Source organism: Sarcophilus harrisii, chromosome 2, assembly GCF_902635505.1.
Source record: "Sarcophilus harrisii chromosome 2, mSarHar1.11, whole genome shotgun sequence".
NCBI lineage: Eukaryota > Metazoa > Chordata > Mammalia > Dasyuromorphia > Dasyuridae > Sarcophilus > Sarcophilus harrisii.
The window spans coordinates 143,843,265-143,859,415 of NC_045427.1; the positions used below are offsets into that span (position 1 = coordinate 143,843,265).

At 37.2% G+C, this 16,151-nt stretch overlaps 1 protein-coding gene across 1 annotated transcript in view; it reads left to right on the forward strand.

The window, feature by feature from the left end:
* Nucleotides 1–8,974: 8,974 nt before the first annotated feature.
* The window catches only part of NINL (ninein like), a 153,475-nt gene continuing 146,298 nt past the window's right edge, over nucleotides 8,975–16,151 (forward strand). Inside the window, exon 1 of the mRNA XM_023494828.2 lies at nucleotides 8,975–9,255. The gene's annotated coding sequence lies outside the window, so the exon portion shown is untranslated. The remainder of the gene's footprint in view (nucleotides 9,256–16,151) is intronic.

Here is a 16,151-nt window from a genome sequence, read left to right on the forward strand (position 1 = left end):
TGGTAATGGAATTCAGAGTAGGAAAAACTAATGAAACACACATGTAGGAAATGAGTTTTGAGCTGAATATTATGGAAAGTTTATGCAACATTTATAACATATAACAGAGAAGGAAGCAAGAATTTCATATAAAGGGGATAACATGAGCAAAATCACTGAGACAGGAAGAAACAATGGATATGGAGAATAAAGAAAGCTAAAGATGATGATGTGGATGATGATGATGATGATGATTTGCATTTATATGACATTTTAAGACTTCTAAAGTTCCTTACATATGAGGTATATGCTCTGGGACTACCTTAAATACCTAAAAGCACTGATAGACTAAATTCCTAGAGCTTGACTCCTGCTTCTCTCCTCCATGTTCTAGCATATTTCTAAGAAGCTGTATTAATGCTGTAAATTATGAGCCCCTACCTATGTGTTTTTCCCATTGATAATCAGTTGTATCAGTTAGTCAGCTAGACAATTAGCTTTCAGAAAGAATACTAAGGTGACATAAGTACTACTGTTGTGTGCCATTTTCTCTCACTTGTACATATGCAGTCAAGGGGTAAGTGGAATCAAGGGTAGAAAGCACATGTGGCAAAGGGGTGACTCACAGCTCCTCACTATTTCTAGTTTGTCCTTTGGCTCCCATTGTCAGACATTTCTAGGATGACAATGAAAATCAAAAAATCCAAATCTTCTAACTCTCCAAAATTCACAAAGGTCCTCCTTTTTTCAAGAGAAGACTGCTTCTTCAAATCTCCTCTATACTCCAAGCAATTTCTCTGAAGAATTTGATTTATCATTAGAATCTCTTGGATTCCACAGTAGTCTTTTATTTTACATAAGCCCACAGGGCATGACAGAATTTCTCCAACTAATCCCAAGGAAATGCATTTCCTGTATAGTTTCATTTTATTTCAATCAATTGCTTTTGCTTGCTTGCTTGATTCAATAGAGATATTTAGACCTTGTTCAGACCTAGATCAGGCCTCTGTTGCTCATTGTTAAAATTTCATAAATCAGCACACATATGCTTACAAACAGAGTTTGATTTATTGGCTTGTAAATTATGCAAATTAACAATGTTAATAATGCAAACTAAATTTAAAAGTATATGTATTTATATATTTCTTCCCTATACTATCCTCTAGCTCAGTTATTAAACAATTATCAGCACACCCTGGTTGCATCATATGAAGCATTTTTTTTTTTTTAACAGATGAGGAAACTAAGACTGAGAGGGTTTAAGTAATTTACCAAGACTCATTGAGTAAATTGAAACACAATTTTTACCCAGGTTTTCTTGATTCCAAGGAGTCCCATGTTCTCTCTGTCCTGTTACACTGGAAAAGCCAACCAGATGGAAGCAAGGGGATCTATATTAAAGAGAAGCTAGTGATATGTAAGATGGGGTTAGCCAATGAGTGATTTGAAGTTTTAGGAGTCTGATTTGATCTCATAGGCAATAGGAAACCACTACAGATTTTATTTTATTTTTTATTTTTTTGGTAAGAAGAGAACATGATTGTTTTATTGGATGGGATCAGAGTATGCTAAGCTAAAGCTTGTCACTAAGCATTTTACTGGAAGCAACCCTAAAGAATCTGCACTAACTTTAGCCATTCATAGTAAAAAGTTCCATAAAAATTGACTTGATAACTGATGCTCATCCTCAACTCACCCTGAGTTTAGGGCCTATTAAAAACAATTCATACCCTGGCCACACAGTCCAAAGCCAATTTAGCTCATCTAGGGTTTCCTCCAAACTGACCAACAAAAACCAACTCACTGTGTTTGACTCCCTCTAAAATCTGGCTTTAATAAATGTTTGTGGTTGAATTTTTCTTAATCAGGAAACTACTGAGCCACAGAACCAAAAGAAAAGAAGAAAAGGCCATACTAAGAAAAACTGTATTTTTTTCTTTATTATTCTTTTAATGAAAAAAAAAAAAGATACTGTTAATGGGACTGGTTTCATAAGGAACCTATTGTTCACATCTTTTTGATATGGCATGAATAAAGTTATGCTCAATTTTGTGCTTGGAAGGATTTATCATAGTCTTTCCTTTTGACTTTAGCTAGCTTGCTCTCTGTATATCAAAACAACACCTAGTGGTTTTTCCTTAGTTTCTTTAATAAGTAAGCTATTTTAGTTAAAATAGTATTTTTCCTGAGAAAGCAGATTTTTCCTGAGTAAGACTTTTTTATTATCCAGGAATTCTTTTTTTTTTCTTTCCTTTAATAGCTTTCTATTTTTCCAAATACATGCAAAAATAGTTTTCAACATTCACTTTTGCAAAACTTGTCTTACAAATTTTCTCCCTCCCTCTCCCCCACTCTTTCTCATAGAGAGCAAATAATCCAATATAGGTTAAACAAGTGCAATTCTTCTAAATATATTTCCGTATTTGTCATGCGGAACAATAAAAAACAGATCAAAAAGTGAAAGAAAAAAAACATGAGAAAAACAAACAAACAACCAACAACAAAACAAAACAACAAAAAAAAAAGTGAAACTATTATACTTTGATCCATATTCAGTTTCCATAGTTCTCTTTGTGGATGCAAATAACTCTTTCCATCACAAAATGGATTAGAATTACTTGAATCACCTCATTGTTGAAAAGAGCCAACTCCATCACAGTTGATCTTCATATAATCTTCTTGTTGCTGTATACAATGTTCTCTTGGCTCTACCCACTTTACTTATCATCAGTTCATGCAAGTTTTTCCATGCTTTTCTGAAATCAGCTGGCTCATCATTTCTTACAAGACAATAATATTCCATTACATTCATATACCATAACTAATTCAGCTATTCCCTAACTGATGGGCATCTGCCACTACATAAAGGGTTACTGAAAATATTTTTGCACATGTGGGTCCTTTGTCCATTTTTATGATCCCTTTGGGATCCAGATCCTCATCTCCAAAATGAGAATATCCTGGAGCAGCTAGATGACTCAGTGGATAGAGTGTTGAGCCTAGAACTTGGAAGATTCATCTTCCTGAGTTCAAATTTGGTCTCAGACATTTACTAGTTGTGTGACCATGGGCAAGACATTTAACCCTGTTTGCCTCAGTTTCCTCATTTATAAAATGAGCTGGAGAAGGAAGTGGCAAACCGTCCCAGTAACTTTGGCAAGACAACCTCCAATAGGGTCAGGAAGAATAGGACATGACTGAACAACAATGACATCTATTTCATAGAGTTGTACTAAGAAAAAGCAATTTGTAAACTTCAGAGTGCTATATAAATGCAAGTGGCACTTGGCAAGTAGGAGTTTTCCTAGTTGGTATTTAATTCTATAAATGATATTTACTTCCAAAGGTTATATGGTATATGGAGACTCAGGAAGCCTAAATTCCCATCTTGCCTCTACTACTTAGAGCTATGTTACTTAATGCAAGTCTGGACCTCCATCTGGATCTTGATTCCATAAAATGAAGGGCTGAACTACATTGTTTTTTAAGTTCCTGTCTAGCTCTAAAATTCTATGATTCTATGAATTCAGTTACTCTTATTTCAGAAAATACTTGTTGAATTGTGCAAAGACTATGGTCAACACAAAGAACAGAGGAGACAATGTGGTACAATGGAAAGAGCAATAGATTTGAAGGTGGAAATTCAAATCCTAGTTATGCCATGTATACATGTATACAGATGTATGAACCTGGATCTCTCCTCGGTATCAGTTTTATCAAATATAAAATAAGGGAATAGGAAAATAGATGGCCTTTGGGGTCTCTTCCATCTCTGAATCAATAATCCTATGAGTAAAATTTCACCCTTGCCCTCATGGAACTTACAGTCTAACAAGGTTGATAAGGTATTTAATGCAAGGTATAGTGTGAAAATATAATAAAGGATGTACAAAGGAGGAATTAATCATTCCCAGTTGGAGACTTACAAATTTTTATACAGGAACTGTCATTTGATCTGGGCCTAAAGGGATAGTTAGGAATGCTTGGCCCTCTCTTTCTTTGACCCTCCAGGTGACATCTAAGATTTCTAATGAAGAGTGGAAGCAAGGCCATCTCCATCCTGGCATCATGACAACTCACAAATGGCAGACTTCTCTAAATAAGTTTGTGCTTAAACTTGTAGCTTCCTTTGTGTGTGTGTGTGTGTTTTTTTTAGATAACTGAACATCAACTGAGAAAATGTATTCTGGTTTGGGAACAGCTTTAGAGTCCATAAGATGATCAAGTGCAGTTGACTGGTAGCATGGAGAGTTTCTTCATCAGGGAAGATAATTACCAAAAAAGAGAACAAGTCGCTAACTTGACTTTTGAGAATATAGAATGAGGAAGACAGTAACAAGTCAAGGTGAAATGTAAAAAGCCTAATCAATAGTCTGGCAAACTACTTTTTAAAAAAAATAATAAAAACTTTTTATTTTTCCAAAACACACTCAAAGTTAGTTTTCAACATTCACCCTTGAAAAACCTTCTGTTCCAAATTTTTCTCCCTCTCTCCCCCCTCCCCTTCCCCCAGATAGTAAGCAATCCAATATACGTTAGACATGTACAATTCTTCTAAACATATTCCATATTTATCATGCTGCACAAGAAAAATCAAATCAAAAGGGGAAAAAATGAGAAAGGAAAAAAGAAGCAAGAAAACAACAATAACAACAAAAGATGAAAATACTATGTGATGATCCACATTCAGTCTCCATAGTCTTCTCTCTGAATGAAGATGGTTCTTTCCATCATAAATCTATTGGAATTGGCAAACTACTTAAAAATAATTTTTTATTTTTCAAAATACATGCAAAGTTAGTTTTCAGCATTCACCCTTGCAAAACCTTGTGTTCCAAATTTTTTCCTTTCCTCCCTACCTTCCTCCTTCCTTGGACAGCAAGCAATCCAATATAGGTTAAACATGGTGTAATTCTTCTAAACATATTTCCACATTTAGTATGCTGCTCAAGAAAAATCAGATCAAAAGGGAAAAAATGAGAAATAAAAAAAAGCAAGCAAACAACAACAACAACAAAGGTGAAAATATTATGTTGTGATCCACATTCAGTCTCCATAGTCCTCTCTCTGGATGCAGATGGCTCTTTCCATCACAATTATATTGGTATTGCCTCAAATCACCTTGCTTTTGTAAAAAGCCAAGTCCATCACAGTTGATCATCACATAATCTTATTGTTGCTGTGTACAATGTTCTCTTAGTTCTACTCAGTTCACTTAGCATCAGTTCATGAAAGTCTCTCCAAGCTTTTTAAAAATCATCCTGCTTATCGTTTCCTATAGAAGAATAATATTCTATTATATTCATATACCATAACTTATTTTTTATTAAAGCCTTTTAATTTTCAAAACATATGCATGGATAAATTTTCATCATTAACCCTTGCAAAATCTTGTGTTCCAACTTCCCCCTTTCCCCCCCACTCCCTCCCCTAGATGGGCAAGAAATCCAATATATGTTAAAGATGATAAAAATATATCTTAAACCCAATAATTTTTACATATTTGTACAATTGTCTTGCTGCACAAGAAAAATCAAATCAAAAAGGAAAGAAAATGAGAAATAAAATAAAATTCAAGCAAACAACAAAAAGTGAAAATGCTATGCTGTGATCCACACTCAATCTCCACAGTCCTCTCTCTGGGTGTAGATGGCTCTCTTCATCACAAGATCATTGGAACTGGCCTGGATCATCAAATTGTTGAAAAGAGCTATGTCCATCAGAATTGATCATCATATTATCTTGTGGTTGCCGTGTACAATAGTCTACTGGTTCTGCTCATTTCTTAGCATCAGTTTATGTAAGTGTCTTCAGGCCTCTCTGAAATCATCCTGCTGATAGTTTCTTATAGAGCAATAATATTCCCTAACATTCATATATCATAACTTATTCAGCCATTCCCCAACTGATGGTTATCCCCTCAGTTTCCAGTTCCTTGCCACTTCAAAAAGGGTTGCTAGACACATATTTGAAGATGTAGGTCCCTTTCCCTTGTTTATGATCTTTTTGGAATACAGATCCCTTAGAGACACTGCTGGATCAAAGGGTATTCAGAGTTTGGCAAATTGCTTCTTAAAAGGATTAAGTAGCAGCCTCCCTTTAGATTCTAACAGTGGTTACAAATTATGTTATTGAATGTCAAAGTACACTGGGAATGGGGATTAGAAATAGAGAGAGAAGGTACCTGGGTAGGGACATAGTAAAACAATGTCTGAAGAGTCCAGAGTGGAATGTGAATTAAAACAGGGCTACTGGGTAAGTATTTCTGGTGTGAATTCCACAGCTAAAGGGATCTTCCAAAATGGAAAGTTTTCTGGAGCATGACAAAGGAGTCTGGATTGCAGCCTATTGAGAAATGAATAATGAAGAACTAAATAACATAATGAAGCAGGGTGGTTTAGGAGATGGAGGATTGAACTAGGGAAAAGGTTGTATGGTCAGAGGCAAAAATGCTGGATTTGGAGTCAGAGGACCAGAACTCTTTTATTTATCTCTGGTGTGACCTCTAGCAATACTGTTCTATTTCTTCATCTGTAAAGTTAAGTTGGACTAAATGATCTCAAAGGTTTTTTTTATCAGCTGTATATTCATAACTGGAAACCTAAATTGTAGCTGTGTCATTAAAAAGCCGAAAGCCTGGAGTTTAAAGTCTCTGAATGCAAGAACAGTTTTATTTTATCTTTTTATCTCCAGGCCAAAAGGCAGCACATAATAGTGGCTAGATACTTGGTCTATGAGTCTGGAGCACCTGAGTTCATGCCACTTTAATGAGCGTGATGGAAGGGAAATGATAAATGGAATGGTTCCAGCGGAACCTGGGAAGACTAGTATGAACTACTTCCCAGTGAAGTGAACAGAATCAGAGAAAATTTTTTTGCAATAACAAAAGTATTGCAAAAATAAAACAATTTTGAAAGGCTTAAGAACTTTGATCAAAACAATGATTCTAGAGGACTCATGATGAAACATGCTACCCACGTCCTGACAGGATGCGGAGTTCAGATTGAGAGATATGTTTTAAATATGGTCAGTAGGAGAATTTGGTTTGCTTTACAATATAGGCTTGTAACAAAGATTTTGTTTTTCGTTTTTTCTGGGAGAGGGGGAGATGGGAGGAAGGGGAGGAGGAGAAAGGACAGATTTTCATTGATTAAAAAAAATTTAAAAACTTGTCACATCTTTATTCAAAAACAAAACAAAACACTAGTGGCTCTCTTTAATTCTACCAGAATTAAATTTCAAATCTTTTGTTTAGCTTTTAAAATTTTTCAGACATGATACTTTCTGAACTTTCTAGTCTTCTTATACATTACTCTTTCCTTCAAGCATTTTACAATCCAGTAACACTGGCCTTCTTGGAGTTCCTCAAACAAGACACTTCATCTCTATACTCTGGGCATTTTCACAGGCTCTCTTCCATGTCCTGGGATTGTCTCTACCTTTCTTACTGTCTCCTGACTTTCTTGGCTTCCTTTAAGTTCCAGCTAAAATTTCTTTTTTTTGTTTTTTTTTTTTGTTTTATTTAATAGCCTTTTATTTACATGATATATACATGGGTAATTTTACAGCATTAACAATTGCCAAACCTCTTGTTCCAATTTTTCACCTCTTACCCCCCGCACTCCCACCCCTAGATGGCAGGATGACCAGTAGATGTTAAATATATTAAAATATAAATTAGATACACAATAAGTATACCCGACCAAAACGTTATTTTGTCCAGCTAAAATTTCACCTGCTGTAAAATACCTATCCCAATCCCCCTGAGTGCTAGTGCTGCATGATTATCTCCACTTTATCATATATATATGGATATACACATATATCTTAATTGTACATGATTTTTCCATGTTATCTCCCTCAATTAGATTCCTCATGATCAGGAACAGTTTTTTTTTTTTCTTTCTATCCCCAATGCTTAGCACAGTGCCTAGCATACACTGAGTGATTAATAAATGTTCAGTACTCCCAGACAACACTCAAAGCTTTACAGAACACAGGTAGCTATGCAGTGATGGAACATTACTTGAAATTTCCTTCTGCTACAAAATCACCCATGAAGATTAAAAACAAAACTCCAATAGTGCATATAGTATCTAGGAATATATGAAGAATTAATGATTTTTCTTTTTTGTTTGGTGGAAGAGGGCTGATAGACCTGGGTTTTTACTAATGTGGAGAATTCCTGATGTGAAACACCAATGCAGATCATCAACTAGTCTGTAACTTATCATTTTAGGGAATTTCGTGGGAGAGGACTCTGAGATTAATTTGCCCTTGATCACACAGCCAGTGTGAACCAGATCAGAGGGAGGACTTGAACCTGAAGTGTCCCTGACTCCAAGGCCAGCCCTATCTAATATACCAAGCTGCTTCTCGGAGCCTGAAATTTCACAAAGAGAAACTCCTGATGTGCAAACTTCCTCCATTAATGAAGATCACAGACAATGTATATAGACAGTGGTAAAAATTTGTTGATTTGAATTTAAAGTTAACCAACTTCTTTGCTTTAAAGTGAGGGTGCTCACATCTACCTTTCCTAGCTCATAAAGGACCTGAGAAGACAACGTACTTCAAAGTATTTTGAAATGACAAAGCTCTCTTCTCCCAGAAAAACATTGTATCTCCAAAGTGAGTTAATAAGTTTCCAAAGTTCCAGGGAAGTCTTTCAGACTGCTAGATAGACTGATGCCAGTTCTTTCAAACAATAAGGCCCAGAGGGGACTCACTACTCGTACCCTTGCTTTCCTGTTTCCCCAACTCCCCAGTTCCCAGCTTTCAGCCTCGCTTCTGTTACCCTAGAGAGTCAGGGGAAAACTGGGAAAGGAGATGCGGTGAGTGTATCGGGAAAGGCTGCTCCACCTAGGGAGCTCTCCTTTCCGAGGGCGGACTGGGTTTGTGCCTTTTTCCTCCCCTAGTCCCTCTCTCTTTCTCCAGTCGGGCTGGAAGGAGGAGGGGAGAAGAGGAGGCGGGAGCGGGGGCGGGGGCGGCGCCAGGCAGCCCGGAGGGGCTGGGAGTAGGGGACAGACACACTCGCACACCCACACAAAGAGCGGCTTGGAGCTAAGATACCGCGCGCTGCGCCGCGGGCTGGCCCGGGGTCTGGACTGTGCCTGGACTCGTCGCCCCCAGCCTCTCTTGCCCATGGCTCCGAAGGGGCCTCCGCTCTAGTCCTGAGCCCGAGATCCTTGGGGACCGACATGCTGCAGCTTCCCCAGGAGGGCTGATCTAGAAGAAAGAGCGCCCGGGAGTGGCGAGAGGCGGGGGACACCTAAGGTAAACTGAGCCGCCCTGGGGGACGGATGCTAAGGGTTGAGCCCCAGGGAGAACGGAGAAAGTGCTCCTGCGCTCGGTTTCCCAGTAACTGGAAGCCTTTGACCTTGAGGTGGTGAACGGCGGGAGGGGTGGAGTGTAGGGAAGAGATGTTCTGGGACCTGGAGACCATAAACCAAAAAGCGGGATGGAGCGCTTAGGGATCCAATTTGTGACGGAGAAAGGAGCACCTGAGGGCTTCCCTCTTTCTTTCCAACGGGATCCTCTTCTTTCTATGTCTTTTCTAGTTCTGAACTCAACCCCTTTTCAGCGTCTTTTTCTCCGCTCTTTCTTTTCGGATTCCCCGACGTAGAGGCCGCTTAGAAAGTTCCTTCGGAGTGAGTAAGCTTGTCTGTGTCTGAGGGGCTGAGGCTGTGCGTGGGACTCGGGGTTGTCGCCCAAGTTCCGGCTCCTCCTCCTCCACGTGCGGCTAGCGGGGTCCACTCTTGCGTCTTGCATCGTCCCAGAAAGCTGCCTGCTAACGGAGCGTGGGGCCACCCCTTTCCTCTCCTCCCCTCCCCCGTCATTGTGCGCCCACCATAGCTGTCCTAACACTGATGACTCGGACATCTGACTAAACCTTGTCTTGACCCAGAAGGTTTTCCTTCTGGGTGCGCTTCTGTCTTTTAGAGAGATCTCTTCCCACTACCCACTCCATGAAAACTCCGGTTCCCCTGAGGCCTGAGTAATGTGTATTGCTGTCAAAACGGACTGTTTGGTTTCCCCACAATCTTTCTATTAATAGTCGGGAAGGTGATCAACCAATTGCTGCCTACAGAACAGAATTCTCTCCACGTTCGTTCAAATTTCAGTTGCAGAAGAGGGGGAAAGAATAGCAAACAATTAGTGTTTTAAGAGTTTCAGGACACTTTACGAACATTTAATTTTATCCTCAAAATAATCCTGGCAGCTAGGTGTTGTTTTATCCTCATTTTTCTGCTAAGGAAACTGAGACAGAGAGCATAGTAACGTGACTTTCCTAGAGTCACACAGCTAGTGAGAAGTATCAGGAGTTGGAATCCAGTCCTGTCCATTAATTGCCGGAAAAGATATATGAAGAACCCTTGTAATTCAAAGATGCTGTGAATCTATAAGAAAGCATCACTTGGGACTCAAGCTTACCTACTGTAGTTTAACTGCTCCTATATTAAAGAGGCTCCTATATTAAAGAGGCCTCTTTCCTTCATTCTTGGGTATCTCCTAATCTTATAAATTAACCGGTTCTTGATCCTAATATGCCATTTTTCACTTAAGAGAAAAGGTTGTAATACTGCTTTTAATAATGACTATACTTTGGAAGAGTGTTGGTAGAGCAGAATTCTTAACCTTTTTGTGTCATAGTCCCTTTTCTGGGGGAAGTACTGTCTTACGGACTTCCCTGTAAAGCCTAGAGAGTCCTCAGAATAGTGTTTTTAAATCCATATAATAAAACATATACATTTACAGAAGAAATCAATTATATTGAAATACAGTTGTCAAAATATTGAAACTAACAAATTTACAGATGTGAATTTAGGAATTCCTGTGCTTGAGTATCAATCTCTGCCTTATAGTTTCTTGGAAATGAGAAGCTTTCTACTCTCCATTTACTAAGTTAAGTCTGGTGTATACCATAGTTGATTGCTTTGGGGGAACAGAAATGTTTCTAATGTGTTCATTTTTATAAAATATTCAGTTGTCATAATGTTAGTTGTGTTTTCTATTATTAAATTTCCTGGAGATTTTGATAAAGTTATAAGGAATTGACAGTGCATTTAAAGTTCCCTAAAATGGCGTAAAGTCCTTTCCAAGAATTGAGTTTTGCAATGATTTTAGTATTTTTTTTTTTTTTTGGTTTATCTAAATTTAAGAGTTTGGTGTGGGGGGTTTTGTTTTGGTTTTACATTTGAATTTGCAATGCTAACTTTGCTAACTTCTACAGCAAAGACAATATCTCTTTTGCATCATCTGAAAACTTTTTTCCCTAGAGGAAAAATGTACAGTGGCAAAAAAAAAAAAAGTTTTGCATTGATTGGGCATAAGTATAATATTAATGAAGCTGAATTAGTTTCATTTTTAGCCATTATCCACATCACCCCCAAAACTGTGGTATTATTTTACAATTACTACAATGTGGTGACTTCGGCTATATCCAAATTGCTTTTCTCATCTTTTAAAAAGCACATCTTCAAAATAGTGGTCATATGAGAATTTTTGTATTCCTTGTAGCAGATGTTCTGTCCTTTCCCCTAATGTTGATCATTGTAAAAGGTTTATGTATGAATGCATAAGAAATGATATTAGAAATTCAGTTTTCTTAACCAAAAAAAAAAAAAAGTAGGATCTTTTATTTTTCCAAGTTACTATATTATTATGGGTCAGCTTTCCTTCTGGGAAATAGCATAATTTAGTGGAAAGAACATTAAACCATGGAATTAAGAGACCTCTGACTAAAACATTGTCCCTAGAGAGTTGACCTCAAAATGAGGCAAACCTGGGTTCAAGTTAGCTTTTGACATTTACTATCTGACCCTGGGCAAGTATATTGTCATAGCTTTGGGTTAATTGGCAGAGAAGGTGCTGATCTGCATGGGTGAAAGGAGTTTTTCTCATCTAGAGTTCCCTTTACCAAGGAAGTCACATGGCTAGTCACTACACCTACTAAACTTCTGGGTGGGTTCAATTTCCCTTTTCTACAAAATGGAGACAATAATAGGCCTTAGTTCAAGGAGAAACCCCTGGTACTCAGAAAATATGTGAAAGTGTTTTTAACCCTTTGAGACTAGAAAAACCTTTCAAATCTGTTAAAAAGGAAGATACAAGAGCATATCAAAACACCTTTTGTTTTTATATTGGATTTTGTTATAAAAATATTGCTTGTAGTATAAGTTGGAAATTTTTTGTTCTAATAAAACTGAAGATGTTTTCTTCCCAATCCCATCTCAAATCCTTCATAGGAAAGTTTCACTATCTTTGTATGGGTATGTCTGCCTCTTTTCTACAATCTGTTGAAAGAGTTCATTTTTGTCAATATATATATTTTAAAGGTACTTGGACAGAAGACATGTTAAAATAAGATCCATAAAGCAGCTTCTGCATTTTTTCCCCTGCTTCCTTGGAAGTAGGTCAGATGAGTGATCCTATTGATGGAAAGGAAAGGACAGGAAATTATTCCTTTAATACTAAAAAAATGATGGCTAGGCATATTGAGAACTGCTTCAACCCCAGTACTTTCTATCTCTCGAGTGTATTGCTTAATTTCATAGCCTACATTTTGCTCTTAGGCCCAATCTCCACCCTCCCTTCATTCTTGCTCCCCATTCATTTTCAAGTTCCATGCTGATCTTCATACCATAGTTCTTTTACCCAAAACAAATACTTCAGTGCTCTTTGTTTGTTCAAGAAAATAATTGCAATCCAGGATTCATATTAACCAAATGCAAAAAAGAAAGGAAAAAAAAAAAAGAATAAGATGATCAGGTTGAAAAACCAGTAGTTTTCCTTGCTGTATATTCAGCTGTAATCCATTAGTGGCTTAAAGTGTTGTTTATATTAGTGTATAAAACTAGAAATTTTGTATGAGAGGGTTGGAAATGGATTTTAGTTAAGATTCCATAGAGATTAAAGAATAACAATTTAAATCCCTTTTGGTGAATTTCAGAAAACAGTAATTTGCTTCAACAATCCTTAAAGCTTATATGTCTATATTTGTATCTATATACACAGATACATGTTTATCGGGTTTTTTTCTCCTGAGGTAATTGGGTTACATGACTTGCACAGGGGCCACATAGCTAGAAAGTATTAAGTGTCTAAAGCTGGATTTGAATTTAGGTCCTCCTGACTTCAGAGCTGGTGCTCTATCTACTACTATTTCATCTAGTTGCCCCTGATATGTTTATGTTACATATTATTATTACATATGTAACACTTCATATATACATGTAAATGTATATATGTTTAGCAGACAGCATCATATAGGCATATATCTCTTTTGCAGATAATTATGTACATAATTTGTACATAATTGTTTCCATGTTGTTTTCTCCATTAAACTATGAGCTTCTCGAAAGCAGGCTTGGTTTTCTGCCTTTCTTTGTAGCTTCAGCCTGACACAGAGTAGGTGTTTTACAAATGTTTGATGATTGACTAATTCTATGTGTATATGTATGTATGTATGTATGTGTGAATATATATTTTATGCTCAAATGCTCACATATATATATGTATATTTTTATTGTTCAGTCATGTCTCACTCTTTGTAACATCTTTTGGGGTTTTCTTGGCAAAGATGCTAGAATAGTTTGCCATTTCTCTCTCCAGCTTATTTTTATAGATGAGGAACTGAAGCAAACAGGGTTAAGTGACTTGACCAGGGTCATTCAGCTAATAAGAATCTGAGGCCATATTTGAACTCAGAAAGATGAGACTCCCTGATTACATGCCTGGTGCTCTGTCCTTTATGTCACCTAGATACCCATTATATGTGGTATTAAGTATTTATTAAAATAATTATTTTAAAAATGTTTAACTTTGTTATATTTTTATTGCTCCCTTATTTCCTTCCAGCTGGGATGTTTACCATTGTGTTCCATATCATCTCTATTCCAGCTTCTCATTGGATAGAAAGTTGGCATATAAGGGCAATGCTAGGAAATTAGAAATGCCACGTACTAATAGAGCTATATACCAGAAGATTTTTCCAGACTTTTGGCTGTTGCATTCCAGAATTTCATCATGGGAGGAAATCAAATAGTATCACTGGGGCTGCTAGTTTGCTCCTTCCTCTTGTTGTCTTTCAGTCATGTCCAACTCCCTGTGACCCAATGGAGATTTTCTTGGCAAAAATACTGGAGTGGTTTGCTATTTCCTTCTCGAGTGTGTCCCAATTTTACAAATAAGGAATTGAGGCAAATAGGATAAAATGACTTCTCTAGGGTCATACACCTATTAAATGTCTGAACTCAGATCTTCCTGACACCAGGTTATGGGCTGTATCCATTGCACCACCTACTTGCCTTCTCATTCCTCTTAGCTTTCTTGAAATATAAGAATAGATAATAAACTATTCAGTGCTTAGTCTTATTTCTCCCCTCTCATCTGAACTTTTAAGGATACACACATTTCAAGGATTGAGTCTAGGAGGTGCTTTAGGCTCCATAGTGGAAAAACAATTTTATATTTATTATTATTGCCATAGTTAGAACCATAGATTTAAACCATAAAGGCCATCTAGTCCAATTCTCTTTTTTAATAGATGAGTAAAGTAAGGCTGAGACAGGTTAAATGACTTGCCACAGTCTCTTCATTCTCATGCATATGTAGCTTTGCTCCTTTGTTCCCATCCTGGACAGTAAGTTACACATAATACAGCAATGATATCTCATCTAAGCTTTTCCATGGTCCAGTACTGTCCTCTGTGCATAGTGGGTGCTTTATATGTTTGTTTAATTGACTCAAATATCTGTTCTGATCCTATACCATAAGGGTCCAAGTAGAGAGGCAGTGACTTGTTTGTTCCTCTGAGTAAGTCTTGTGACAGAGATGTACCTTCTGGAATTGTTAGGGAGGACAGGTGCCTCATTACCATACTACTTTTTTTTTATTGTTAGTGCTAGTACCTGTACCAGTCACCAATTTGGAGAGATTGATGGAGACTAAGTTTGTTCCTATGAGCCTTTTGCTCTGTTAGTGTGTAAATCATTCTGAGTAGCATTTTATGATCATATGGTGCAGTGAAATGAACCATAGAAAGATCTAGATTCAAATCTTCCCTCATTTACTACCTCTGTAGCCCTTGACAAATCACTTAACCTTATCTTCAATTAATAAGGGCCAATAGTAACATCTGCCTTTAAGGGTTGTTTGGTGAGAGTTAAGTGAGAAAATGTTTGTAAAGTTCCATGTAAATGTCGTGATGGGCAGTGGTACTATGGATAGAGTGTCCTATCTGGAGAGAGAAAAGATCTGAATTCAAATTTGGCCTCAGACCCTTAGCTACTGTGTGACCCAGGACATGTCACCCAACCCTGTTTCCCTTCTTTTCCTCATCTGTAAAATGAGCTGGAAAGCAGTATTCCTTGGAAAACACCAAATGGGATCACAGAGAGTCAGGTACGGCTGAAACTACTGAAGAACAACAATAAAATGTTAGTTATAGCCTCCCAGTACAGTTATAGCTGAACAATTTATTACTCTCAAGCCAAACTGGTGATGAGCCTCTCTTGAAGGTTGTTGGCCAGTTCTCAAAGGAGAACAAAGCCTCTCATTAGACTCATCAGGTTGGTAAGATCTGGGAAGCTTGTCTGTCAGAGAACTAGGATCTCCTTCATGCTGCAGGGAAGCATTACACTAAGACTTTAGCTGTGGAAAAATTATGATTAATAAAATTATTAATATGAATGAACCATTGGATAAACCCATTAGACTTGTGTAGACTGGATTTCCTTGAAATCATCAAAATTACTGGACATTAGAGCACAGTTAAGTGATGCAGTGGATTGAGTCAAGAAGATTTGAATTTGAATATGACCATAGGTACTCACTTGCTTACTAGTGTGACCCTGAGCAAGGTATTTAGCCTTTTTTTTTAACCTCAGTTTTCTCATCTAAAATGGGGATTATACAGTATCTAACTCACAGGCTTGTTGTGAGAATCAAATCAAATAATATTGTAAAAAAGCATTTTAACACAGTGCCTGGCACATAGTATATACACAATAAGTGTACTAGTTGTTTCTGTTAGTTAGAAATGTGACATTAAGGACCCTCTAGTCTACTTCAGGTGCTCTTATCTTTTTTTGTATGTTATAGATCCAGTGGACAATTGGATGAAGCTTCCGGACTCCTTTTAAATGCAGAAAATAAAATACATAGAATTA